Genomic DNA, 27,872 nt, shown 5'->3' on the forward strand with positions numbered 1-27,872 from the left:
CAAAACTTGGGAAGGCACTTAAGCTTTTGAGTGGTATGGTTCTTGTTTTCCTCACTGCCAAATTTAATTTTTTCCACTTTAACTAGATTTCTTTTCTTCTGTCTGCAAACACTGAGAGTGTTTCCCTCTCCTTTCCTGCTGTATTTGATTCTCCATCTGTCTTCCATCCCATTTTTGTTTTCCCTTTTACTGCCAATCCACCACATTTTTTTTTCTTATCAGATAACTTACTTGTAAAGCCCTGCAGTCTGGCCTCTTTCTCTACCACTTTACAAAACTGTTCTCAAATGGATGCCTCCATGCCATAGCCTATGGCCATTTCACCATGTTGGTTCTACCTAAACCCTAACTTATGCTTTCAGCAGTTTCTTCCAATAGCTACACACTCAAAAATGGTGGTTATATACAGTTAGTCTACATTCCTATTTCAGTATTACTTTGGAAGAGTTTCTAAGTTCCTATTTAAAATCCACATAAAAATAACTGGACAGTTCTCTCCTGTATAAAATGAAATATACATTTGTTTGACAACAAATTATCAAGTAAATAACCAGTTCAGTTAAGATATCTTTTGAGTCACAAGAATGATGTAAGTAAATCGCTGGTTTTGTTTGCTAGGAAAAAGGTCACTATCATCACCACTAGCAACAACAAAAACTGACCAAGTTGTAATTCTTAAAAATCAAGATAAAATCAGCATCAATTAGTCCTTCCCAGAGCAAACTTCCTCTCCTATAGATGTGGTTCAAATGTAAAGTGATGCATACTCAACTGAGAAATGGGTACATGCAAAATATATAAATACTTTTCCCCTAGAAGTGGAATGTGTGCAGGTGTGTGTGCATGAGGGTGTAACTGTACCTCTATCTTGTGGTCTTTAAGTAGGTCAGTCACTGGTTAAAAAAATACTTACTGGCCTTCTACTCCACATCAGTCACTATTCAAAATGTTTATATCTGCTACTGAACTAAAATGTATGAAGTCACCTCTGTAGAGCTTATGTGTTTGGATAGACAATAAATAAATAAATATATAGAATTTAAACCCAAATATTTACATAAAAATTATCATAATTGCTATGAGCAGATGTAATGATAGAAAACATCATGGGATAGGGACTTAAGAGTCACATGAGCAGGAAACCAATGATGAGGCTGTTTGAGTAGACCAGCTGCAAGGTGGTGATGGTATGGCATAGCATGATGGCAGAAAAGATGGAGACTGACTGACCTATTTGCAATATAGTTTGGAAGCAGAAACAATGGATATCCAGAAGGACTAAAATATGGGGTAGAGGAAAAATAAGAATTAAGGATGATTTGTGGTTTCTGATTTGAATTTCTGTGTGGCAGGGGCCCCAAATATTAAGATGAACAGGCACAGATATGGATTGGAGATGAATAAAATTTATCTTTTAAATATTTTAAGATGACTAAAATAATCAATTGAAAAATCTCACAGATTAGTTAAATGCATGACTTTAGAGCAGGGGTTGGCAAACTTTTTCTATAAAGGGATAGCTAGTAGATAATTCTGGCTCTCTACTGAAACTGCTCAACACTGATCTTGCAGCAAAAAAAGGAGCCATAGAAAATACCTAAGCAAATGAACATGTCTGGATTCCAATAAAATTTTATCTTTGGACACTTGTCGACTTAAAGAAAAATGTACAACCTGAGAGGAATGAGTTTAAGTTTTATTCAGGGATCTTATTAAGTAAGGACTATAGCTCAGGAGACAGCTGCTCAGTAGCTCTGAGGAAACTGCTCTAAAGAGGTGGGGAGAAGCCAATTTATATATGATTTTTGGCTAGGAAATACAGTCAAGCATACATTCTTGGTAAAAGATTACTGCTACTCACAAAGAACAGGTATCTCAGGTTAATGACTTTAGCACTTTTCTATGTATGAGGAGATGCAAGAATGTGGGGTCATTAAAATTCTTTCTGAAATATACATCTATCTAAGGGACCTGCTGATTCAAAGCACAGGTTCCTCACCCTGTTTTTCATCCTGAATTCCTCTCAGGTTGGGTGGGCAACTAGAGTGGCTGATGACTTAATCTTTGTAGAACTGGGTGGTGAGAAACACTGCTTCTTTTTTGTTTATGTACTGTAACTTGAATTTTATATAATTTTATGTCATGAAATATTACTCATATTTAGATTTTTTCTAACCATTTAAACCTATAAAACCACCTCACATCTGGGCAAAAACAGACTTTGAGTTGTATTTGACCTATGGGTTATAGTTTTACAACCCATCTTTTAGGCAGAGAATAGTTCCAGTCTGAAGAAAGCAGATAGTAATTAAAATCATAAAAATAAATGAAACTACATAAGTGTAGGATAATATAAAATATGATTCAGATATAAGGCCTGGGAAACTCTAAGAGTTAAAGATTATATAGAAGAAGACAGTGTGAGGAAGAATGCAAAGAAGCAAGTTAAGCAGCAGAAAGAAACCAAACAGAATATGATGCCATGATCTTGAGAAAAAGGCAATGCTGACAGCCATCAGATGGAAGCTAGCCTGGCACAGAGCTAGGCCATGGTGTTTTCCAGTTGAATGTGAACAATTTCAACACCAGCTTGGGACAAGGTCACTATGTAACCACAATGCCATGAAACAAAAAACAAGAGGACTCTTTGACTGCAGACAAATACAAGAACACCATGAAAACTACAAATATTTCCAACTAATAAAGAGTAACATCTGCTTCTTCACAATTAAAGCTTTAGTCTCATCCTGTTCTTTCTACCTATAAAATAAAAATTAAGATGCACAGCCATGTATCCAGTTGCTTCCTCAAAGCACTCAGTCTAGAACAGATTTCATTCCTTGAACCTTCCTCCAAATCATATAATACAAGCCCAAAACCTATAACAAGAATTTCTTGGCACACTCTAATTAAGATGCCTCACAGTTTCCTATGGAATATAGTCTCCCTCCTGCACCAGGTATCCAGAAGTCCAATTTGTTCAACTACAAGTGGTCTTTGACTGGTGGATCTCAGCAAAGAGAATGTCTCAAAAAAGGACTTTTAACTATATCAAATGCTAATGAGAAGTCAAATAAGATGGGAACTGAAAAGTGATTTGCGGATTTGTTTACATGAAAATAGCTAGTGTGTTTAACAACAACAAAAACAGTCCATTTGAGTGATTGAAGCAAATGTCAGACTGTAAAGGGACCTTGTATAAATGCTGCATACAAAAATAAAAACAGCATTCACAGACAAGTCTGCAAGTATGTGAATTTGATGTGAAGAGCAAAAATGGATTCACTTCACCAGTGACTATTCTTGTATGTTCTAATTATAGTCTCTTAGTTAATTTCTATTCCTAAAATTCTTTATAGGTGCTGCTTAGCATGCACTGAATTAAAGATCTGTAGTAAAATCTCTTTTGATGATAAGATTTCAAGTATTTCTATCCTAAGAATGGCACAAAGTAACTAGAATGATTTTAGGTGGGAAATAATTCAGCAATTATACATTTCACAGGGAAATATTTCTGCAACATCAAAAGATTTTCATGGGGAAAAATAAATATAGATAATTATTTTTCAATTAGTCTAAAATATTTTCATGGGAAAAACAATACATGGGTAAAATAATTCATTTATCTGGAAGTCCTGGATAACAATCACAACAGTGTAATATATATTATTCACATAATCAAAATATCAACATAGTTGTTTTTCATGTAAAAAGTAAATTCTAGTCTTAGGAATCTGAATTTATTAAAAATAATTTTGTTTCTTTTGGTTTTTCTTTGATGTTCAATACTAGAGAATGCGATTCTGCCTTGCAATCTCTTTTCCAGTAACCAGGGTAGAATATCATGGCTTATTTAAAAAAAAAAAAAAAAAAAGGAGTAAATCGTTTTAAGATTCAAACTGAGCTCTCACTTTCTCTAGTATATATTTACAATTCTTTCTGTTATAATTCAGCCTACTTCTTTTTTGTCTAACATAGATAAAATACCATTGCCAGTCATCACACCTATGGCTACAGGCTTAGGCAGGAATGCTTCTGCTGTATTTCACATCTTCAAAGCAGGGCCTCGGTCTCTTTTGAGATGCATATTAATTAGATAGGATCAACTGAAGTACTTTAAAGAGCTCTAAGAATTTTTATCCTCAATATTAGACTTCTTCACCACCTCTTCCATGCTGCTTCTATTCCAAAGAATAAAACTTATGACCTATTCCACCATAAAATGAAGCATAGGATTGACGCACTCCACAGAAGGGACTTCTAGAATGCAGCAGCTCCACCTCTGTTGGTGAGCCCTCCTCACAAGTCAGCTGCTCTGGAACAGATGAGACCTGGAAATGCTTCTCAACCACACCTAACGGTGGTGTCAATCCTTCTGTTCTACAAAATGAAGGAAATCTATTCCTTAGCATCTTGGTAGACTCTACATTTATTTCTTTTTTTTTTTTTTTTTTTTTACTGTTTCTTATTCTTTCTCATATTTTCCTGTATTCTCCTTTAAGTTTCATATCCAGACTATAACATGCCCAGTTAAGTCAGAATCTCTAGGGGTGAAATGTAAACATTAGCATTTAAGAATCCTTTTTGGAAGTTCCCTAAGTTATTCAAATATGCAGCAAAGACTGGGAACCTCTGGTTAAGGTCATTGCTGATTACTGTAATCTCCTTAAATACTATTTATTGAATCCCTACTCCTATGTACCATTTACAAAGTGTATCTTCACAACATCCCTGGAAGACAATGTTTTATTAAACACATTTTATTGGTAAAGAAATGAAACTCCAAAGTTAAGTACTTGCAAAGACCATCAAGAGTGGCTGGACAGAGCCAGGATACAATCCAGTGCTCTCTCCACCTACCCAGCTGCTTTATGGAAGGAATATAAAACTTTTTGTATGTTCTCTTATCTTTTTGCTTTGCTTTTGTTTTAGTAAGATATAACTGACATGTAACATATTAGTTTCAGGTGAACAACAAAATGATTTGATATTCACATACACTGCGAAATGATCACAGTGTCTAGTTACCATCTGTCACCATATAAAGTTACAAAATTTTTTTCTAGTGATGAGAACTTTGAAGATTTACTCTCTTAGCAACTTTTAAATATGCAACACAATTTTATTGACATCAGTGGTCATGATGTATATTACATTCCCAGGACTTCTTTATTTTGTAACTGGAAGTTTGTAACTCTTAACTCCCATCTCCAAATCCATCTACCTCTCAACACCCTTGCCCTCTGGCAACTACCAATCTAGCCTCTGTATCTGTTAGTTTGGTTTTGTTTGTTCATGTTTTGTTTTATAGATTACACATTTAAGTTAAATCATATCTTTCTCTATCTGACTTATTTAACTTAGCATAATACCCTGAAGATCTATTCATGCTGTCACAAATGGCAAGGTTTTATTCTTCTTTATGATCTAGTAGTATCCCATCATAAATATAGCTTGGCTACTGTAAATAATGCTGCAGTGAACATAAGGGCACATACACCTTTCTGAGTTAAAATTTTCCTATTTTTCAAATAAATGTCCAGTAGTGGAATTGCTGGATCTTTTGGTAGTTCTACTTTTAGTTTTTTGAGGAATTTCCATACTGCATTCCATAGACACTGTAACAATTTACATGCCCACCAACAACGTACAAGGGTTTCCTTTTTTTCCATGTTTTCTCCAACACTTGTTATTTCTTGTCCTTTTGATAATAACCGTTCTGCCATGTGTGAAATGACATCTCATTGTGGTTTTGATTTGCATTTCCCTGATGATTAACGATAATATCTTTTCATGTTCTTGTTAGCCATCTGCATTGTCTTCTTTGGAAAAATGTCTATTCAGATCCTCTGCCAATTTTTAAATTGGACTGTTTGTTCTTTTTGTTATCAAGCTGTATGCATTCTTTATATATTTTGGATATTAACTTCTTATCAGTTATATGATTTGCAAATATCTTCTCCCATTCAGTAGATTGCCTTTTCATTTTATTGATGACTTCCTTTGCTGTGCAGAAGCTTTTTAATTTGATGTGATCTCAATTGCTTATTTCTGCCTCTGTTGCCCTACCTTTGGAATCAGAACCAAAAAGTAAGTCACCAAAACCAATGTCAATGAGTTTACCTGCTATGTTGTTTTCTTCTAGGAGTTGTATGGTTTCTGGTCTTACATTCAAGTCTTTAATCTATTTTGAGTAAATTTTTGTTCATGGTGAAAGAGAACACAGTCTGATTTCATTCTGTTCCATGTGGCTGTCTATTTTTCCCAAAACCATGTATTGAAGAGACTGTCATTTTTCCATTGTATATTATTGCCTTGTTTGCACCCTTTAATTAGTCATATATATGTGGCTTTCTTTTTGGGCTTTCTATTCTATTCCATTGATCTATGTGTCTGTTTTTATGCCACTACCATACTGTTTAGACTACTACATCTTTGAAATATAGTGTGAAATCAGGGACTGTGATACCGCCAGCTTTGCTATTCTTTCTCAAGATGGCTTTGGCTATTCCAGATCTTTAGTGGTTCCATAAAAATTTTAGGATTGTTTGTCCTGTATCTGTGAAAAATGACATTGGAATTTTTACAGGGATTACACTGAATGTGTAGATTGTTTTGGGTAAAACAGACTTTTTAACCATATTAATCACTCCAATTCTTGAGCACAGTATCTTTCCATTTATTTGTGTAATCTTCAATTTACTTCAACAACATCTTACAGTTTTCAGTGCACAGGACTTCACCTCCTTGGTTAAATTTATTCATAGGTATTATTCTTTTTGATATAATTGTGAATAGGGTTGTTTTCTTAGTTATTTTTCCCAATAGTTTGTTGTTATATAAAAACACAACAGATAGTTATATATTGATTTTGTACCCTGCAACTTTACTGAATTTGTTTATTAGCTTTGACAGTTCTTTTGGTGAGGTTTTTAGGGTTTTCTATATACAAAATCCTGTTGTCTGCAAATAGTGATGGTTTTACTTTGTCATTTCCAACTTAGCTGCCTTTTCTTTTTCTTGCCTAACTGTTCTGGACAGCATTTCCAATACTACATTGAGTAAATGTGGCAAGAGCAGGAATCCTTGTCCTGTTCCTGATCTTAGAGGGAAAGCTTTCAACTTCCCACTGTTGAGTATGATGGTAGCTATGGGCTTGTCACATATGATCTTTATTATGTTGATGCATGTTCTGTCTATGACCACTTTATTGAGAGGTTTTTTTTTTTTTTTTTATCATGAATAGGTGCTGAATTTTGTCAATTGCTTTTCCACATCTATTCAGGTGATAATATGACTTAACCTTCATTTGTTTTTCTTTTTTGTTTTTTTTTTAACTTTTTTTTATTGAGTTATAATCATTTTACAATGTTGTGTCAAATTCCAGTGCAGAGCACAATTTTTCAGTTATACATGAACATATATATATATTCTTTGTCACATTTTTTCCTCTGTGAGCTACCATAAGATCTTGTATATATTTCCCTGTGCTATACAGTATAATCTTGTTTATCTATTCTACATTTTGAAATCCCAGTCCGTCCCTTCCCAACCCCCTTAACCTTCATTGGTTAATGTGGTGTATCACACTTAATTACTTGCAAATGTTGAACCATCCTTGTGTCCCTGAGTACATCCCACTTGATCATGGTGTATGATCCATTTAATGTACTGTTGAATTTGGTTTGTTAATATTCTGTTGCAGATTTCTGCACTTATGCTTATTAGAGATATGGGCCTATAATTATTTTGTGTGAAGTGTAATTGTCTCATTTTGGTATCAGGGAAATGCTGGTCTTTTAAAATTAATTGGAAGCATTCTTTTCTCTTCAGTTTTCTGGAAGATTTTGAGAAGGATAACACTAAATCACCCTTGAATCTTTCACAGGATTTACCAGTAAAGCTGTCTGGTCCTGGATTTTTTATTGTTAGGAGGTTTCTGACTACTAATTTAATCTACTTAGTAGTAAATTGGTCTACTCAAAGTTTCTATATATTCATGGTTCAGTTTTGAAAGACTGTGTTTTCTAGAAATTTATCTATTTCTTAAAGATTGTCCAATTTATTGGTGTATAATTGTTCACAGTAGTATCTTATAATCTTTTGTATTTCTTTGGTATCAGTTGTAAATTCTCCTCTTTCAATTCCGAGTTTTACTAATTTGAAGTGAGTCTATCTAAAGGTTTGCCAATCTTGTTTATCTTTCAAAGAATCAGTTCTTAGTTTCATTGGTCTTTTCTATTGTTTTACTGGCATCTTGTTTTATTTATTTCCACTCTGGTCTTTTTTAATTTCCTCTTTCTACTAACTTTGGGCTTTGTTCTTTTTCTCCCCCAGTCTTTAGGTGTGAAGTTAGATTCTTTATCTGAGATTTTCCTTGTTTTTTAATGTATGCATCCATCACTGTGAACTTTCCCCTTAGAACTGCTTTTGTTGCATCTCATATATTTTGTTATGTTGTATTTCCATTTTCACTTTTCTCAAGGTTTTTTTTTTATTTTTCCATTGATTTCTTTGTTCATCCATTGGTTGTTTAGTAGCTTGTTGTTTAATCTCCACATATTTGTGAGTTTTCCTGTTTTCTTCTTGTAGCTGATTTCTAGTTTCATACTACTGTAGTCAGTAAAGATGTCAGATATAATTTGAATCTTCTTAAAATTACTGAGACTTGTTTTGTAACCTAACATATGATCTGTTCTAGAGTTCCATGTCCTCTTATCTTTAAGGTTCAGGTTTTCTTATATTTCCATGTCTTGTTCACCTTACATCCCCACATTCCATCAAAGCCTTCCACTCATTTACTCTTCAGAATGCAACTCCACATCACCAAGCTCAAAATCTTCCTTTTACTTCTTAGAGAAAAGTGCACTTGTGTAACAACTCATACTTAATTTATACTTATCATTTTAAGCTATGAAAATCTGACTGATTTCTCTGTCTACCTCAACTACCTATGTGTTTTTAAGGCTGTAAATGGGTAGCAGTTGTCTCTGAATCTCCAAAGACTAACAATCAATAAATATTTGTCAAATATACATCAGTTTGGCAAAACCACTATATCATATTTAAAGGTAGAAACATTCTAAAAGCTTTGATTTCTTAAGCATTATTCTGCTATGAATCCACATATTTTTCAATTATCTAACTATATGAGAGTTAAAAATGTGAGTATTTGTATATATACATATAAACAATTGCAAGTGTGTGTAGTTATTTATTGTTTAGCATTTTCTTAACTTCCAAAAACATGTTTGAATCACTAGATTTTGTTAGATTTTTAAGTGGAAAACAGTCTTGACTCTATGAGTTAGATTCCTGCTATAAAGGACTGCAGAACTGGGCCACTGAGAGAGATTTGTAAACTATTTTGAAGTAGGCAGCAAATTCAGGGTCCCTCCAATCTAATAACAGTCATTCTTCCAGTGTAGGTATCTACTCACCACACTTGGTAATTCTATAGAGCTTTGTTTATGATTATGTCACTAAGTACATTTCCCTAAAGATTTGCTCCTAATGCATCAGGCAATTGCATACAAGCAGGCTCCATGAATGTTTGGCTAATGTACATCAACTTATAAACATTCCTTCTTCTGTCCACTTTTGTCTTAGCCTTTTGTGAGGCTGATACTAGCAACCTACTTCAAATAGCGTCAGCTTGCATGGTGACTCTGCAATGCACAAATAAGTTTGCACACTGAGACCCACACATCTCTTTTCCCTTCTAGTTTCATGTTCTACTATTGGAACCCAAGTCTCTAGAGATGAGGTATATTCTATTTTCCCTTCTCTTTTGATTAGGGTGATAGGCAATATGTAAGATTCAGATCCTCACTTGCCATTGCAGCTTCTAAAATGCTTCCCACATTAAATTACTAAGTAAAACAAATAGCTTTCTACCCTCAATAAGTAAATATATGAGCCTTAACTTGTAGTTTGCAGGCCACTCCAAGTCATTACATAGTGGATTTTACTCGAACAAAATTGCTTCCAAACTCAAGCTGCTAGTTAGAAGATACAATACTTAGCATCCCTCAAGAATATGCTTTAAACAAACAATCTTAAAAGTGAGCAAAGTAAATAAAGATACATTTTATCACAGGGTGGCTTCAAAATGAATGGAGCCATTTTCACGGTGCAGTTCATGAAACTGATGCCTTAAATACTGATTTCCTAATCACTGTCATTGGAAAGCATTCTGGCTTTTTTTTCTGTTATAAATTCAACTTACAGCAGATTAAGAAGGTTTTAGCAAGAAAATTTTACACCTGTTTATGTCTGAAATTAAAACCACAAGAATTGAAAGGAAGAAATCATAACCAAGGGGGTTTTCAAAAATTTAAAACTCCATCATGCATAAATGGAGCTCATCAAAGAAAGTAATTTCCCTGCAGAAATCACTCCATCTTTTGTCTTATGTAAATTATCAACATGAATATTTTATTCTCAATGAAACTGCCTTTTCCCATTTGTGTTTCATAGTTTTCATTTGGTGTCTCAAGTAAATAAACTTCCTTCCTTCCATCCCACTCCATTATTCAGGCCAGTTGCAATTAAATGTACCTTTTGCCTGGTGTAAATGGTAATTATAGATCAAGCTTTACTAGTTCTATGTTATTCATTCTTAGCTCATTTGTATTTTGAAATCTAGAAACACTAACCTCTGGAATTAATCCACAATAAACACAAAATCATATTTTTCAAGGTGGAGTATAATATCTTAGGTATCTATGACATTAGAATATTTATCTCAGCTTAGATTCAGTCTTGATCCAAATGATGGAATAAAGTTTCCATGGAATGACAACTTTAGTAAGTTCAATTTACTATACCCAGTCCACTCAGAATAACTGGTTGTAGTATATTAGACACTTTCTATCCACATTAATCCCAAAGGTTATAATCATTGGATCTGTTTATACTAATTTTTCACCTGTTTGCACTGCCTCTGTACCTAATAGTTTAAATAATCAAGTCACTTACTAAATCTTTTTGCTCTTCCTATACCTTGAATAATTATTCTGTGATGTATGGAATATCAAAGAAGTATAATTTGTAGATATATAAAAATAATGCATTATTGTTTTTTACAAATTACTGATGAATACTTGTTTGAAAACTAAAAGAAATACAGTTATTACTCTTACTTTTCATGATTCTAAGAAACTGAACTCAGAATTTTTAATGTAGACTACAAATATATTCATACTCTTAAGCTTTTGAACAGTAACATATAATCTCACTTACTATGTTTCCAGATGCTTGGTAAAATAAGAAGTTGTCAATTAGACTTTGCTTCCTTTGGTTCAATTGAGAAATAATTTAGTAAAAGTTTCAATCTCTCAAGTCCTTAAAATTTATAAGCAGGAATGTTTTTCACATTGGTGATAATTACCTTATATACTAGACCAGAGCATTCAAATCCTCACACAACTATTTAACATCTCACTTGCATAGCTGAAGAGAGTGTTCATAATTCATTTGATATTTTAAAAATTACTCTGATTATAGTGGGTGCTGATAGGACCCAAGCTGAATATTTAGAAAATAATTCTCTTCAAATGAACATATTGAAAATGAAAAGTACTATGCATTCTTTAACTTCATATTTCTTGATTCTTATAACCATCTTAAAATCAAAAGATGAAACATTAGAAAATAAATGGGAAAACATCAATCATATTTGATCTTGCTAGATTAGCTTACTTTTAAATACAGTCCTATAAATAGGACAAGTAGTCACTGATCATAAACCATGTCAAGGCTCAGTTTTTGACAAATATGATTTTTAGCTTCCTTCAGTCTCTGGTTTCAGCATAGCATTGCCCTTTAAAAATGTAACAATAAATCAGCAAAATTTCCTGCACTGTAATGCAAAAAATGACAAAAACTACAGCATAACTCACATAAAAAGAATGTTATATTAACATTCAAATCCTTCACTCAAAGCAATAGAATTTAATTTTGAAGCAAGGCAGTTATTCATCCTTTCCATTAAGCACATTTCAAAAAATAAATAAAGTGATTAAACTGCATTGTCCCTATTTTATCCTGATGACCTGCTATTATAAATATTTCTCACCACCTCTTAGCTGAATCATTCAAAATATAAACATAGGAGAAGCTAATGTGAAGAAGTAATTTTCATATGTAACTGAATTCTTCCTGTTATTTATAGACCAATTCAATAAATTATGACTATGAAACCCACCTTTATTCAATCTTCAAATGATAGTTGTACACTGGAGACACTTCAATTTTTTTCTCAGCAACATCTCATATCATGTGGTTTCCTTCAAGGATAAGAACAGTAATTTATTAAAATGTTTAAAGTAGAATAATAAGTCATTTAAAAACTTTATAAAATTTTTTGGATCACCAAAGTCACTTCAAATTAACTATAAAATTTATCATGTATAACAAGTTTTACTAAAACAAAATGGTTTTGAATACTAAGATGTTCTCACCAAAAAATTTAAACATCTTAAAACCTATGAGATTAATGGTATTTCTTAAGACTCGTATTTCACTAGGATAATTTAAATTTCATTTTCAAATTTCAAGTACATTTTCAGTGATACCATTTGATCAGACATAAAGGATTATAAAATCATCTAACACAATTAGCTTGATTCTTAGTTGGCCTACTAATAAGATATTTATGCAAACCTTTCTACTAATAAGGTACTCAAATATAATTAGTCAATCTAACTACATGTAGGTAAAATATTTTTATTTGAAATGTTTCATAGCTGTCTTTAGACATTTATGTTCACTAGGTTCCAAATCTATTCTATGCATGCCTCATAAAAGAAAACAAACAAAAAACCTATACATAAATATTTGTTTTATCCCATTATCAAGTGTTTCTCAATAGATTTTAGTTTGGGAAATTTAAAATTATATTCAGATGCAGAAATGAACTTACTCTCATTATTTGCTATATAGATATAGCTGTTCACTCTGATATGTATATAGTTTTAAATTTATCATCCTTCATACATGAATATTATTATATTAATGTAGTCACACATATTTAATGGTTTTTTTTTCCGATGTATGCTATTTCACAAAATATAAATACTTATCTTAGGGAAGTTCAAGTGCACTCTCAAATTCTGAACTATATTTGTTCACACACAACAGTATAACAAATGAAGATTTAAAGCAACTGCTAAAATAATTAAGTCCAAAACACACACTCACATACACAATTTCATCAAAACTATTTAGATAAAAGCAGCATAAGATTTGAAATTTTTGAAAAACTGGTTATATATTTATAAATTTACATATTTAGTTGTATATTTTGTAAAGTTCTATGTGGAAAGCACAAAAATTACTCTGAAGTAACTAAAATAATGTCACAAGCACTCATAAAAACATAGCAAATAAAATTCGTAAGTCCAATACACAATGGATAGTTATAATTGATAACATACAATAGGGTAAACTTACTATATTATTTATTACAAATAAAAGGTTTTTGTCCTCCTATTAAAAATGTACATTCTATGAGAAAGTAGTATCACAAAAAGTAAGTCCAAGAATAAATGATGAGCCAAATAAGTGATGACCCAACTAAGTATATATACCACTTTACTTTGAGGAAACTATTCAGAAATATTCCTCATATCTCTCAATACTAGTCACCAAATCTTCCTTTTCAACTGGAACAAAATTCATAATTGTTGTAATTGCAAGTATCCCTTTGACAGAGCCAAAAAACTAGATGTCATTTGATCATCTGCACAGTCAGCATAAAAAAGCAAATGCCATTTATCTCATGGGAGAAATAAAGTAGATGATTTGGTACCTCCTGACCATCTAATGGGTTATCAGATTACTGTTACTTCTGAAACATGTAAAGCAAACCAGAATAGAAAGCAGATAAGGAAAAAGATGGTTCCAAGAGGATATGAGGGCACAGATCAGAAAAAGGAGGGTCTTTCACAGCAAAAAACTCTTTAATCCTTAAAATGGTGTCAAGTCTAAGGGAGGGTATTGTCCTTTTAATGATGGTAACAAGGGCTAATGTTTTAACACAGTTTTTTAAACAATTGTCTCAGGGACTGCTGCCATCACATGCATAGACACTGTTGTCAAATAAACTAATTTTTACATGTATGTAACCAAGATTTGAACAGATATATACTTCAGTAATTAACCATATATTGAGCCAAGAAAACTAAGTCAAAATACAGTATTTCATAGTAGGATTCTTATATGACTTCAGTTCTCAAATATGATTTATAACCAAGAATATCTGGAGCAATTCTTGATGATAAAATTATTTCAAGAAAAATTCCCAAATATTTGCTCTTTTTGACCTTCCTTCTATGAAAACAGGAAGAGGGCATGTAAGATTCTCTGCAGCTTGAGACTCTAGTGCTACACAACTACAGGGAGGAAAAAAAGGGAATCAGTGCAGGAAAGAAAGATAAAGTCAGGGAAAGGCATCAAAAAAGAAGCGAAGTTCTGGGGGCATAACCACTAAGGGAAAAGGTCAAGGCCAGTTTCATGAGTTCATAACATGTTTGGTGCACAGGGCTGCATGCTTAGAAGGGCTCCACACACTTGGCTTAATTTTCTACTGCCACCTTTGTGAAATTATTAATAATTTCTAATAAAGGGCTTATATTTGATTTTCCACGGGTCCCATTCCCAGAAGAGGCTGACAAAAAATGCATTTCCTTTGGAAGAGGAACAGGTAAGTTGGAAAAGGGGAGTCTGAAGACCACCCTAGTAAGAGGTCTGGAAGCAAAAGCAGGAAGCTTTCTGGAAAAGGGAGGAGGCTGCTTAGATACTAGGAAACAAAAGTAATGAGGGTGGATTGACTAGTAGGATTTTCTGAAAACAACTATTATAAAAATTATAATTAGATAAGTACTAGGGTTATGAATGGGTGATCAGATAGTTACTGATTTCCCCCCCAAAATGAAAGAGAGTCATATAAAATATGTCATTTCAAAAAAAAAAAGACAGATCTAATACTTTGCAGAAGCTACAAAGTAGTACTTATTATTAGAAACACCATCAAAATCAGCAAGTAATATTTTGTCAAGTGTAAAATATATATATAGTTAGTTGATCAGTTTTTGGCACTTAAAATCCTGAGTAAAGCTCCAAAAAGGTAAAGTCTAATTCAAAATTTTAATGGAGTCATGAGGCAGAGCCTTTAGTTTTGTTTTGACTTTACGTAAACAAAACATGACTGTAAAATTTCACTCAATTCTTTGCACAAAGAATTCCTATATACACTCTACATTTATATTTGCTTTTTGTTCCTACTAAGCTCCCATGCAATCCTATAAAGCATCATCCCATAAAACAACAGCAGTTGCATTATCTACCATGTCCATAAAATTATTTCTACATAAATCTTAAAATCATCTACTTTGAGTACTACTCCTATTAACTTGGATTTATGGAGAACAAAAAGTAGATTAATACAGAGCAAAATTATGTATATGAACCATGTTTTTTCTTAAAATGACTCACTGCTTTAGTTTAAAAGAACCCTTTGCAACCTTAACAATTTTAAGAAGATAGAAATTATCTCAAGCATCTTTACTGACCACAATGCCATGAAACTAGAAATCAACAACAGGGAAACAAAGGAGAAAAAAAGGAAAGCATGGAGATTAAACAATATACTATTAAAAAACCAATGGGACAATGAGGAAATCAAAGTTGAAATTAAAAAATACCTTGAGACAAATGAAAATAAAAGCACAACCACAAAAAATTTATAGGACACAGCAAAGGCAGTGCTAAGAGGCAAGTTTATAGTGATACTGAGCTTCCTCAAAACAGAACAATCTCAAATAAACAATCTAACCCACTAGCTAAATGAATTAGAAAAAGAAGAACAAAAAACCCCAAAGGGCAGCAGAAGGAAGGAAATTATAAAGATCAGGTAGGAGATAAACAATATAGAGATTAAAAAAAAACCATAGGAAAAAATCAATCAAACCAAAAGATGGTTTTTTGAAAAAGAAAATAAAATTGAGAAACCTCTGGCCAAGCTCACAAAGAAGAAAAAAGAGAGAGCACAAATAACCAAAATAAGGAAGGAAAATGGAGAAATTACAACAAATAAAATAGAAATACAGAATATCATACGAGAATATTATGAACAACTATATGGAACCAAACTGGATAACCCAGAGGAGATGGACAAGTTTCTGGAAACATACTGTCCACCAAGACTGAGTCAAGAAGAAACTCACTACTTGAACAAACATCACTAGAAATGAAATTGATATACCAATAAAAAACCTCCCTACAAATAAAAGTCCAGGACTGTACAGCTTCACCCTGGAATTCTACCAAACATACAAAGAAGAACTGATACCAGTCCTTCTCAAATTCTTCCAGAAGATTGAAAAGGAGGGAATACTTCCAAACTCATTCTATGAAGCCACCATCACCCTGATACCAAAACCAGGCAAAGACACTACTAAAAAAGAGAATTATAGGCCAATATCACTGATGAACATAGATGCAAAAATCCTCAACAAAATATTAGCAAATACAATCCAGCAACACATAAAAAAGATTATACATCATGACCAATTGGGGTTCACCCCAGGGACACAAGTGTGTTTCAACATATGCAAATCAATCAATGTAATACATCACATCAACAAGAGAAAGGACAAAAACCACATGATCATCTCAATCGATGCAGAAAAAGCATTTGATAAAATTCAACACCCATTTATGATAAAAACTCTCACCAAAGTGGGTAGAGAGGGAACATATCTCCACATACTAAAAGCTATATATGACAAACCTACAGCCAACATAGTACTCAATGGTGAAAAACTCAAAAGCTTCCCACTAAAATCTGGGACAAGACAAGGATGAACACTCTCACCATTCCTATTCAACATAGTCTTGGAAGTCCTACCCACAGCAATCAGGCAAGAGAGAGAAATAAAAGGGATCCAAATTAGAAAAGAGGTAAAAGTGTCACTATATGCCAATGGCATGTTACTTTATATAGAAAACCCTAAAGGTCCACAAAGAAACTACTAGAGCTGATTGAAGAATTCAGCAAGGTAGCAGGTTACAAGATTAACATTCAAAAATCAGTTGCATTTCTTTACACTAACGATGAATCAACAGAAAAAGAAAGTAAAGAAACAATCCCCTTTAAAATAGCACCCAAAGTAATAAAATATCTGGGAATAAATCTAACCAAGGAGGTGAAAGAATTACACACAGAAAACTATAAACCATTGATGAAGGAAATTAAAGAAGACTTTAAAAAATGGAAAGATATCCCATGCTCTTGGATTGCAAGAAACAATATTTTTAAAATGGTCACACTGCCCAAGGCAATCTACAGATTTCATGCAATCCCTATCCAATTACCCAGGACATAGTTCACAGAACTAGAACAAATCATAATAAAATTTATATGGAACCATCAAAGACCTAGAATTGCCAAAGCATTAATGAAGAGAAAGAGGCTGGAGGAATAACTCTCCCAGAGTTCAGACAATTCTGTAGAGCTACAGTCATCAAGACAGTATGGTATTCGTACAAAAACATTTAAACCAATGGAACAGAGTAGAGAGCCCAGAAATGAACCCAAAGACTTTTGGTCAACTAATCTTTGACAAAGGAGACAAGAATATACATTGGAATAAAGACAGTCTCTTCAGCAAATGGTGTTGGGAAAACTGGACAGCAGCATGTAAAACAATGAAGCTAGAACATTCCCTTACACCATACACAAAAATAAACTCAAAATGGATCAAAGACTTAAACATAAGACAAGATACAATAAACCTCCTAGAGGAAAATATAGGCAAAACATTATCTGTCATACAACTCAAAGATTTTCTCCTAGAAGAAATAAAAGCAAGAATAAACAAATGGGACCTAATGAAAATTACAAACTTCTGCACAGCAAAGGAAACCATAAGTAAAACTAAAAGACAGCCTACGGAATGCAAAAAAATTTTTGCAAATGAAACCAACAAAGGCTTGATCTCCAGAATATATAAGCCACTCATACAACTCAATAAGAAAAAAATAAACCCAACCCAAAAGTGGTCAGAAGACCTAAACAAGCAATTCTCTAAGGAAGACATACAAATGATCTATAGACACATGAAAAAATGCTCAATATCACTAATTATCAGAGAAATGCAAATCAAAGCTACAATGAGGTATCACACCTCACACCAGTCAGAATGGCCATCATTCAAAAATCCACAAATGACAAATGCTGGAGAGGCTGTGGAGAAAAGGGAACCAACCCTCCTTCTCTGCTGGTGGGAATGCAGTTTGGTGCAGCCACTATGGAAAACAGTGTGGAGATTCCTCAAAAGACTAGGAATAGACTTACTGTATGACCCAGGAATCCCACTCCTGGGCATATATCCAGAAGGAACCCTATTTCAGGATGACACCTGCACCCCAATGTTCATAGCAGCACTATTTACAATAGCCAAAACATGGAAACAGCCTAAATGTCCATCAACAGATGACTGAATAAAGAAGATGTGGTATATTTATACAATGGAATACTACTCAGACTTAAAAACTGACAACATAACACCATTTGCAGCAACATGGATGCTCCTAGAGAATGTCATTCTAAGTGAAGTAAGCCAGAAAGAGAAAGAAAAATACCATATGAGATCACTCATATATGGAATCTAAAACAAACAAACAAAACAAAGCACAAATACAAAACAGAAATAGATTCATAGACATAGAATACAAACTTGTAGTTGCCAAGGGAGCAGGGGGGTGGGAAGAGATAGACTGGGATTTCAAAATTGTAGAATAGATAAACAAGATTATACTGTATAGCACATGGAAATATATACAAGATCTTATCGTAGCTCACAATGAAAAAAGTGTGATAATGAATATATATATGTTCATGTATAATTGAAAAATTGTGCTCTACACTGGAATTTGACACATTGTAAAATTATTATAAATGAATAAAAAAAGTTAAAAATAAATAAATAAAAGGGAAAAATAAATAAAAATGTAAATGAAGCCACCTACCCTAAAGTAGAATGCAAAAAATTTTTAAGCTGCAATATTGTTATAATACTAAATTGATCTCGTTTCAACCATTGAGAATGAAGCCACACAAGAAAACACAGCTGGGATAGGTTTATAATCCAAATAAAAAATCAAAATTGCAATTATAAGCACAGATGGAAACATATGTCTCTGGGAAGTGTCACTGTGTATAAATCCAGGAGCAATTTTAAAGCAAAGGTTACTGATTGAGTAACATAGATCTCCTCAACTGAACAATCTAGAATGCCCACCCATAATCCCTTGATTTTTCCCATGCCTTGCCTTCCAGCATTACATTTGTCATATTGCAGTCAGTTCACTGACACCCTGTAGCTCAGCTGGATAAATGAATCAGTAAAAAATGAAAAATATTTTGAGGCATGCTGTCACTTAAGGAATAAATGTTAAGCTGGCTAGAATTATAGAGGAGGAAAGAGGCTATGGAAATAGAAGAAGAAGGAATGTGTGAGTGATTAAATATGAGGTCATGTATGAGGGATCACAGGACAAGTCAAGGAAGGATTGTTACAATGGAGACATTCAGAGTAAGATGGATGAGATTTATGTTCAAAGTACAAACACATGTAAAATTTTAATAAGTCAAGTGTTGTTTCAAGCAATTCATTAGGTTCCTTAAAGGTGATGACCAAACCAAACTCTAAAACAGAAGCAACTAGAAATACATGTATATGAGGCACTGAGGTTCAGCCATTTGTTTGCTGCACTGTGAACTGGCATTATTCCTTGGGTAATTGGATTGCATTGCCTGCTGCTTTTATACCTCATCTCACTTGAGCATGTATTTGATATTCAGAGAAAATGCAGGGTAATTAATGAATGCTGCAAGCACAAATGAATATTATTTCTATGCAGACTTTTTGGCAACTGAGAGTTGCCAAAACATCTGGAGAGAGTAACCCAGCATCAGAAATATGGATGGAGAATGGAGGCTTTGCATTCTAATCATATGCCTGCCTCTAGCTCCACACTTAATCTACTTGGGCCTTCCCTCTGTCTCCTGGCTGCACCATCTGGCTAACCGAACTGAGAGTTCTCCTGGTATATGTCATCTGACAACAGAACAGGGATCATTGAAAATTCCAATAAAGAACTGGCAAAGAATTGACTCATAAATCAAAGCCCGTTTTTGTCTTTAAAACAGTCTGAACTTCTAAGTGGCTGCTGGGCATCCCATTTACATTCTAGGTCTTTTTAGGAAGCAGCAAGATATAGATAAGATGCACAGAGAATAAAGCCAGAAAGTATTAGTCTTTATTCTCACACTTGTTACCAAGACCTGACAGGATCACTTCATGCTTCTTAATGAATGTTAGTTACATCAAATTTTAAAAGAGTATAAAAGTTTACTCTGAGCTGTCTGCAGGATTATATGGGCAATTCATGTAAACATTTTTATACACTCTACAGCAATACAAACACATAAGAAGTTATAAAACTTTAGCACAATGTTTCTAAGAAATAGTTCTAAGAAATCACAGAAGTGCTGGAATATAATAAGATTTTTTGATATTTCCAAGTCAATGGAAATCTTACATCTATCCAGGATATAGATGCATGGTCACTGCATAGCAAATGCTTTGACAAATATACTGAGGGTCATGTCCACTAAGGCAGGCAGATTTTGATGCCAGAACAGTTAGAAATCAGCAGTGCAAGTGTGCTTTCTTGTATATATTTTAAAGTTAACTTCTTACTGAAAAATATGAATGATCTGTGAAATAATTTAGACAGCAACTCTAAAACTCTGCCACTCTGGTTTTTTATCTTACTACCTAATGTTTACACCCTCTTTTTTGATGTATTTAATTTCCCAATGAGAATATTCAGTTTCATATTTCACTTGAGAGATAGTTTGTGTTAATAGGAAAATAGGACAAATTATAACAATTTGTTTCAATTATGAAAGCAACCACAGAGATAATCTAGTCTTTATGTAAGATCTGCCATAAAAACACTATAGTTAACACTTACTGAGTACTTACTATGCTCCATGAACAGGGTTAAGACTGTGTGTGTGTGTGTGTGTGTGTGTGTGTGTGTGTGTGTGTGTGTCTGTGTCTGTGTGTGTGTGTGTCTGTGTGTGTGTTGTGTCCATTTAATCTTCACACAGCTCTCTAATTAGATAAACAGAGACTTGTTTAAGGTCATTCAACCCAGATCTGTCTCCAGAACTTGGGTTGACTAAGAAATTCTCTTTGTGTATCACACATATTTTTTGGTGGCTAGCCAACAGAACATTGGCATATGACAGTGATTTAAAGAAAATAAAAAGAGAGAATGATCTTCCATGTGTGGGTGTGCTGCAAATAAACCACAACAAATTGCCACATGGAAGGTGAACATTCATTTTGTGGAATAGTTTTTATACAAAGGACAAAGGGACTCAATTCATATTCACAGCAAAGCACATTATTTTAGGAATAGTTAAATGCCAGTCACTCTTCTGTAATTCTGTTTTAATTAAATACTACCATTAAAGACCGTACTAAATAATGTGCTAACATTTCAGTTTGTGGATAAGATATTAATCTGAGGTTCTCTATCATCAAAGTGTTAAAGTGTTAGCACTAAGCGACCTGATCTGAGAACCCTGTTTTTTTTTTTTTTTATATTTTACGAAGTGTGTGTGTGTGTGTGTGTGTCCTCCTACTGTGTGTGATTATAAGAGGCTCACAGGACACAAAATATGTGATGTATTATTTGATTCCCTCATCAGTGTCTCAACAGATCTTTGGTTGTGTGAACTTAATATGCTTAAGATATATCATTTCTTCAGAAGACAGCTATTTTCAGTCATAATATAAAACTTAATAGAGATATTAAGTCAGTGTTAATGCATATTTACCATGGAAGTCAATCCATTCTATTTTCTTGGCTTGGAATAAGTAGTTTTCAGACTTTTAGGATACAGCATACTTAAGGGAGAGTGAAAGTCTTCAAGTGCTTAAGAGTCACATGGGTACCAAGCAGGGATAAATGTGATTATAAATTCTGGGTTGTTCTGTAATATTAGAATGTTAACCTTCTATTAACTAGTTATATATATATACACATTATATATATATATGTATATATATATATAAATTATTAAATCTCTGAAATAATCAGTTTCTTTGTCTGCAAAATTGGAATAATAATAAAACTCTGTCAGGGTTTGTTGTGAAGATAAAAGGAAATAGTATATAAAAAGTACTTAGGATAATGCTTTCCACATGGTAAAACAATAAATTTAAATATTATTACTACTTTTATTAATAACTATATACTGAAACATGACATTATCAGTTTGTTTCATTATAATTTGAGTGAAACATAAGATGTGGATAAGTGATTTGTTCTCTTAATCTATTTCATATTAGTACAATCAAAATTCCTAATAGTAATATAGATGTTAAAAAAACAGTAATAGTGAACAAAAATTTTATCCCAGAAAAAAAGTCACAATCAAAATGTATTTATACCTTTATCAGGCAAATGATAGTTTTGAAAGAAGAGTAGAGTCAAAAACACAAAAATAAAGAAGGTAAAGATATCATTTTATTTGCTGTCTTCTGTTTTCTACAAAGATAAGTGAGAATTGTTTTGCTCTAGAAATGTTGTTCCCCCAAATTCCTCTCATTTATCTTCTAAATTCAATACCATCATAGTGTGCAATGACAGACTAGTTCTCAAAAGTCTGTATTACTATTGTTATTGACAATGTCTTGCTCTCAATTTCTAAAGGAAGGGAAAACAAAATAAGCTATAGCTCTACAAGGACAGCCTTTGTGTATGTGCTCAAAAATGAGCCAACAAAAATGACAGTCTTACTAAAACAAAAAACAAACAAAAAACCACAAAGCAACTAAGGGTAGAAGAAAAAGGCAATCATATCCCAAAATGGAATATAAAGAGCTTTTTTTTTTAAGATTCAAAATTTAATATTGTAAAAAGGTTGTTAATAGATTCACTTCATAAAAAAAAAAAAGAAATGTTTCAATATTGTCTTTTCAATTCTATTCAGGTGAATATAAACAAATGAAAACTCTGTTACTTCAATGCATGTGTAAATTGCGTGTTGGAAAAGAGCCTGAAACAGAATTTCAAGAATTGAGTAATTTGCATTCTTATATTCAGGGAAAGTTGGTAAAAGCAAAATATTACTTTGACAAGTAACCATGAGCTTCAAAGTAGAGGAGCATATTAATGGGCTGATCTGATTTCACTGAAGGAATACGACACTTATGGACAGCTCAAGAGATTGGCTACAATATACAGAAATAAAGGTGATTACTGGAGCCACCCTGTGCTGTTCTGTGATTCTCAAGTCACAGCAGACATTAATAATTCACTAGCTATTTTCACATGCTTGTCATAACCTTTGTGTCACAATTTTAGGGCAGAGAGAATATAAGACAAAGAACATCATGGAGAGAAAGTTAAAGCAAGTCTGTCAAAGATTGGCAAGCCCAAATTTGATCTGCCTTCTGTTTTTCTCACTGTTTCCTGAAAAGGTTGTGTCATTCTCACTTGGCCAAGTTTTCAAACACAGCAACTAATTTGGGAAATATCTGAACACAATCAAGTTGTCATCAGCCTATCTTGTGGGCATTCAGGCTTCCTGGTAATGATACTTATTTGGAAAGCCAAATTTAGATCACTGTGCTTACACCAGACACTATAAAATCAGAATTTAAATTCTGCCTTTTAAAGTTGTAAACATAAGGAATCTCAGCAAGGGTCCCAAGTTAGCAAGCCCCTAAATGTAACATCTATTTCTGTATATGACATTCTGATGCTCTAGGAATGACTAATGAGTGGCTTGCCCAGGGACTCTTAAGTTACATATTAATAATCAATAGCAGAATTAAAAGGGAGGAAGCCCAACATGCTATATAACATTTTGGGATAAAGACAATTTAACTGAGTAACTATTACTATGAATGTCACTGATGTTAGTTCTATGCAAAAGTTTACATACACCAACTACAAATTTTTTTTTCAAAAATATAAAGAGAAAGAAACTTAAGTCATTATAATGGTTAATATTTCTTATTCATGCTTATTTGGAGATCTAAAGTTAGAGCTAAAATTCAAGTTAATGTTATTAAGCCATTCTTAGATGTGTATATCATCTTCATGCTTTTAAATAAAATACTATTTGGAATCTAAGAGGCAATTAACTATAACTTCAAGCCTAGACATTTAGAGAAAGGCATCATTTTTCTATCTGAGGGCTACATAACACTACACAAAAAGAGAACAGTCAACAAACTTTTAGAGTTAGTAATTTTTAATCTATTTATGTTTCCTACAACAGAGGGGTCTATACTGAAGCATTTTCCATTAAAAAAAGGAAACAGGCCAGGGTCTATCTCTCTCCCTCTTTGGAGATGGACCATACTCTGTCTATGGTGTACCTACTTTTATTCTGAACACCCAACCACACCTTGTGGCCTTTCTCTTGACTTTCAATGTAACTCTCTGAATAAATCAACCTTTACTCAAAAAAAAAAAAAAAAAAAAGAAAGAAAAGAAAAGAAAAAGAAGAAAAAGAAGAAGAAAAGAAAGAAAAACTAATTAGTTTGAAAAGAATCAAGTCTACCTTCCTTGATAATCCCTTGCCTAACTGTATCATCTTTTTACAAATACAAGAATTTCTTCTACCCTTAACTTAACACAGAACCCATTATCTAAGCTATGAGCCAGCATATTTTTATATATACACAGGTATGCATATGTACATATCCATATGCATTTGTTTTAATTTTATTATTTAGTAAATCAAAAAGATTATGAAAAAGATATATAATATAGGTTTCCCTCCAAATAGTATTTCTCTGCATGTTTCAGTCCCAATTTATGTGGATCATCTTGTCCATAGATGTTCTAAGGACCCAGGTTTCTTCTGACTTTTTACTTTGCCATCCTATTGTCCCGTCTACAAGTTTGAAGCTATCTTACTCTATCAACCTCAAGAAAGAAGATAAGAAACAGAGAAAGCAGTGTTGCCTTATGAAACTGGCATGAGACTTGTCTTTATGACTGCTGCTTATTTTGCATTAGTGAGAATTCGGTCTTGTAGAAACAGACAAGAAAGCTGAGAAGTGTACCCTCCACCTGGACTTCCACAGACCCTAAAAAACAAGTGTGGAAAGAGAGTAGTGTGAGAATGGATACTGGGGAAAGTTATTAAGCTCTGTCATGCTGATTCATTTCTATTTTGAAAATTTAATAATTTAAAAATATTCATCATCTAAGAAAACCCATTAGTATTTTGAAATTGAGCGTTCCCTAGTCACTGTCACTCTTTTAAATTAGCATGGTATAAACATGAATTTGGTGAAGAATTTCCCTCTCCCAGGGCCACCAGCTTTGTCAGAATCAGAGTGGTTGTGAGTTACAATTCACTGTGTGTGCTCTGCAGTTTATGATGCAATGGCACACTCATTTTTGAAAGGAAATGGTCAATGGCACGCTCCTTTCTGAACATTATGTGGCAAGTAAAGGTCTCAAGATGATTCATAATTAGTAGATTTTTAAAATGTAACTTTATGACAGAATGAAGATTAGAATTCAGGGTATACTTGATAAAATCACAGAAAATAACACAACATAGTTTCACAATATGAAAATGTACATTTTTATTTAATTCACACAAGATGAAAAACTCCAAGGAATGCAAGTAACAAATGTAATAATTTCTGACTTGTTCTGGATATAAAAGTCTTACTTATATATCTACTGTCATTTATTTTTAAAAAAGTTAAAAACACTAAGTGGAATCAGTGTGGGCTATGTAGATGTGATCTCAATTTATGAGGTTTAAAATTTGTGATTTGATTTCTGAAATCTCTAGATTTTAGATATACATTTTCTGTCCAAGTTAATTTCATGAATTTTAATAATATTCAGCAAATAATTTTTAACATCTAAGCTTGCTACCAAGGAAATAAAATTTTCTTTTTAGAAGAGTCCCAATTCTTCAAAGTCAAATTTATCACTAACTGAATGGCAGGATCAAAAGAAAGCTCCTAACTGACCCAAGGTAAAGGAAAGTTTTTGGCCTTGGCTAGATTCTATATTGCACTAGGACTTGAATATAAATGTGTAAAAAATATATTTGCCCACAAAGTAGATGGCATGATGGTTTCAGAAATGAACAGCACTGTAGGCAAATAATCAAGACTCAAAATGATATTCATTTCCTCAATAAATACTCATATGCTCATTGCATTCAGTCTTTGTCAGTCAGTGTCCTATGATAGATATAAGAATTCAGCAGAGGAAATAAAATGTCCTATGCCCTAATGAAGTTTAAATTCTAAAGGGAAAGATAGGCAATAAACATGTGATTACAATTTTGATGAGTGTCATAAAAGGAGATGCAGAGAGATCATTTACTGAGGCACCTAATCAGCTCTGAGGAGATTAGCAAAGAAGTGACATGTTAGTTAATACATAAAGGATGATGTAAACTTATGTATGTGAAGATGTAGTGGTGAAGAAGAGGAGCTTCTGGAAGAAGCAATTTCCTGTTGTAATGCCTGGATGTGAAAAAAGCAAGCATGTGTAGAACCAACTGATGTCCCAGTGATCTGAAGCATTCACAGATGTAGAAGTAGAGGGGGATGAGAGATGAACTTCAAGAGGAAGGCAGAGAAAATATCTTAACAATACTTGTTATCTGTATGAAGCATTTGTAACTTATTGTAAATGGCAATAGAAATTAGGAAGGATGGTCAAAATGCTCTATCTCTAGTCTCAGGAATAAAAGGCAGTGGTTCTCTGGTCTACAGCAATAGCAGTGGTGGTAAAAATGTGACAGATTGAAGAAGGGGTTAGATCAATAATATTTGGTGATAGAGCTGAAGGAGGAGTGAGAAAGAGAGAGGAGTGAAGACTGATTCTGAAATTATTGCCTTCAGAAACTGGATACATCATTTTATCACTGAATGAGATAGAAAACAAATAAGGAGGGGCTAGTTTGAGAGTTTAGAGAAGGGTCATGAGTCTCTTAGTCTAAATCATCTTTCAGATATCTAAGTAAAGAGATTAGCAGGGAACTGGCTATATAATCTGCAGATCAGACAGTTTCTAGGTTGGAGATGGAAATTCAACAGTTCTCAGCTTTTTCTGGTAGAGGAATCCTTGGGAGTGGATGAGATTATTTAGAGAGGATATTAAAAGACAACAAGTACATGTTATGACAGGTTAAATCACAACGCAGAATTGAAATGAATGATATTCTTTCACTTTACTAAATGATCTAAATGGAGTGATTCACAAAATTATCAAATACCTAGGAACAAAAAGAGCAACATTCTTAAAAAAAAAAAAACAACAATTTTTAACAATAGGTGCTGAACAGAAATGATCAATTTAAAACAGTCTAAAGAATTACAGAATATAAAAATTGAATAATTTTAAATTACTAAGTAATATAAGCAACTAACTCCAATAGAAATGACCTAAGTAAGACACTGACTATAACAGCCTAGGACGAGGACAGTGATGTTATTTGTCCCAGTAACAGACTGTCAGCAGATGAAACTGTGTCTTTTATCAGATTACAAATAAAAGACTCTTTGTCTAAAACAACATTTTCTTCAATATAATCTCTAGTTGTGCTCAAGAAAAGGTAAGGTGAAAAGTTAAAATAAAGTTTCATTTCTACCATAATGTTTTATTTGGAACAATGGCTCTTATAACAAGAAAAAATAACAACGCACATGTGCACATTTTGTAGGAATTAACTTTCTCTCTTGAGGACTTATCCTTATTACTCTTATTGATACTTAGAGATACTTTAGTTA

The 27,872-nt window shown here is 33.1% G+C and overlaps 1 pseudogene; it reads right to left on the bottom strand.

Moving 5' to 3' along the window:
- Positions 1-27,872, bottom strand: part of LOC105088264 (centrosomal protein of 162 kDa-like) — a 76,351-nt pseudogene that overhangs the window by 41,159 nt on the left and 7,320 nt on the right.

This window comes from Camelus dromedarius, chromosome 18, assembly GCF_036321535.1.
Source record: "Camelus dromedarius isolate mCamDro1 chromosome 18, mCamDro1.pat, whole genome shotgun sequence".
NCBI classification, from domain to species: Eukaryota; Metazoa; Chordata; class Mammalia; order Artiodactyla; family Camelidae; genus Camelus; species Camelus dromedarius.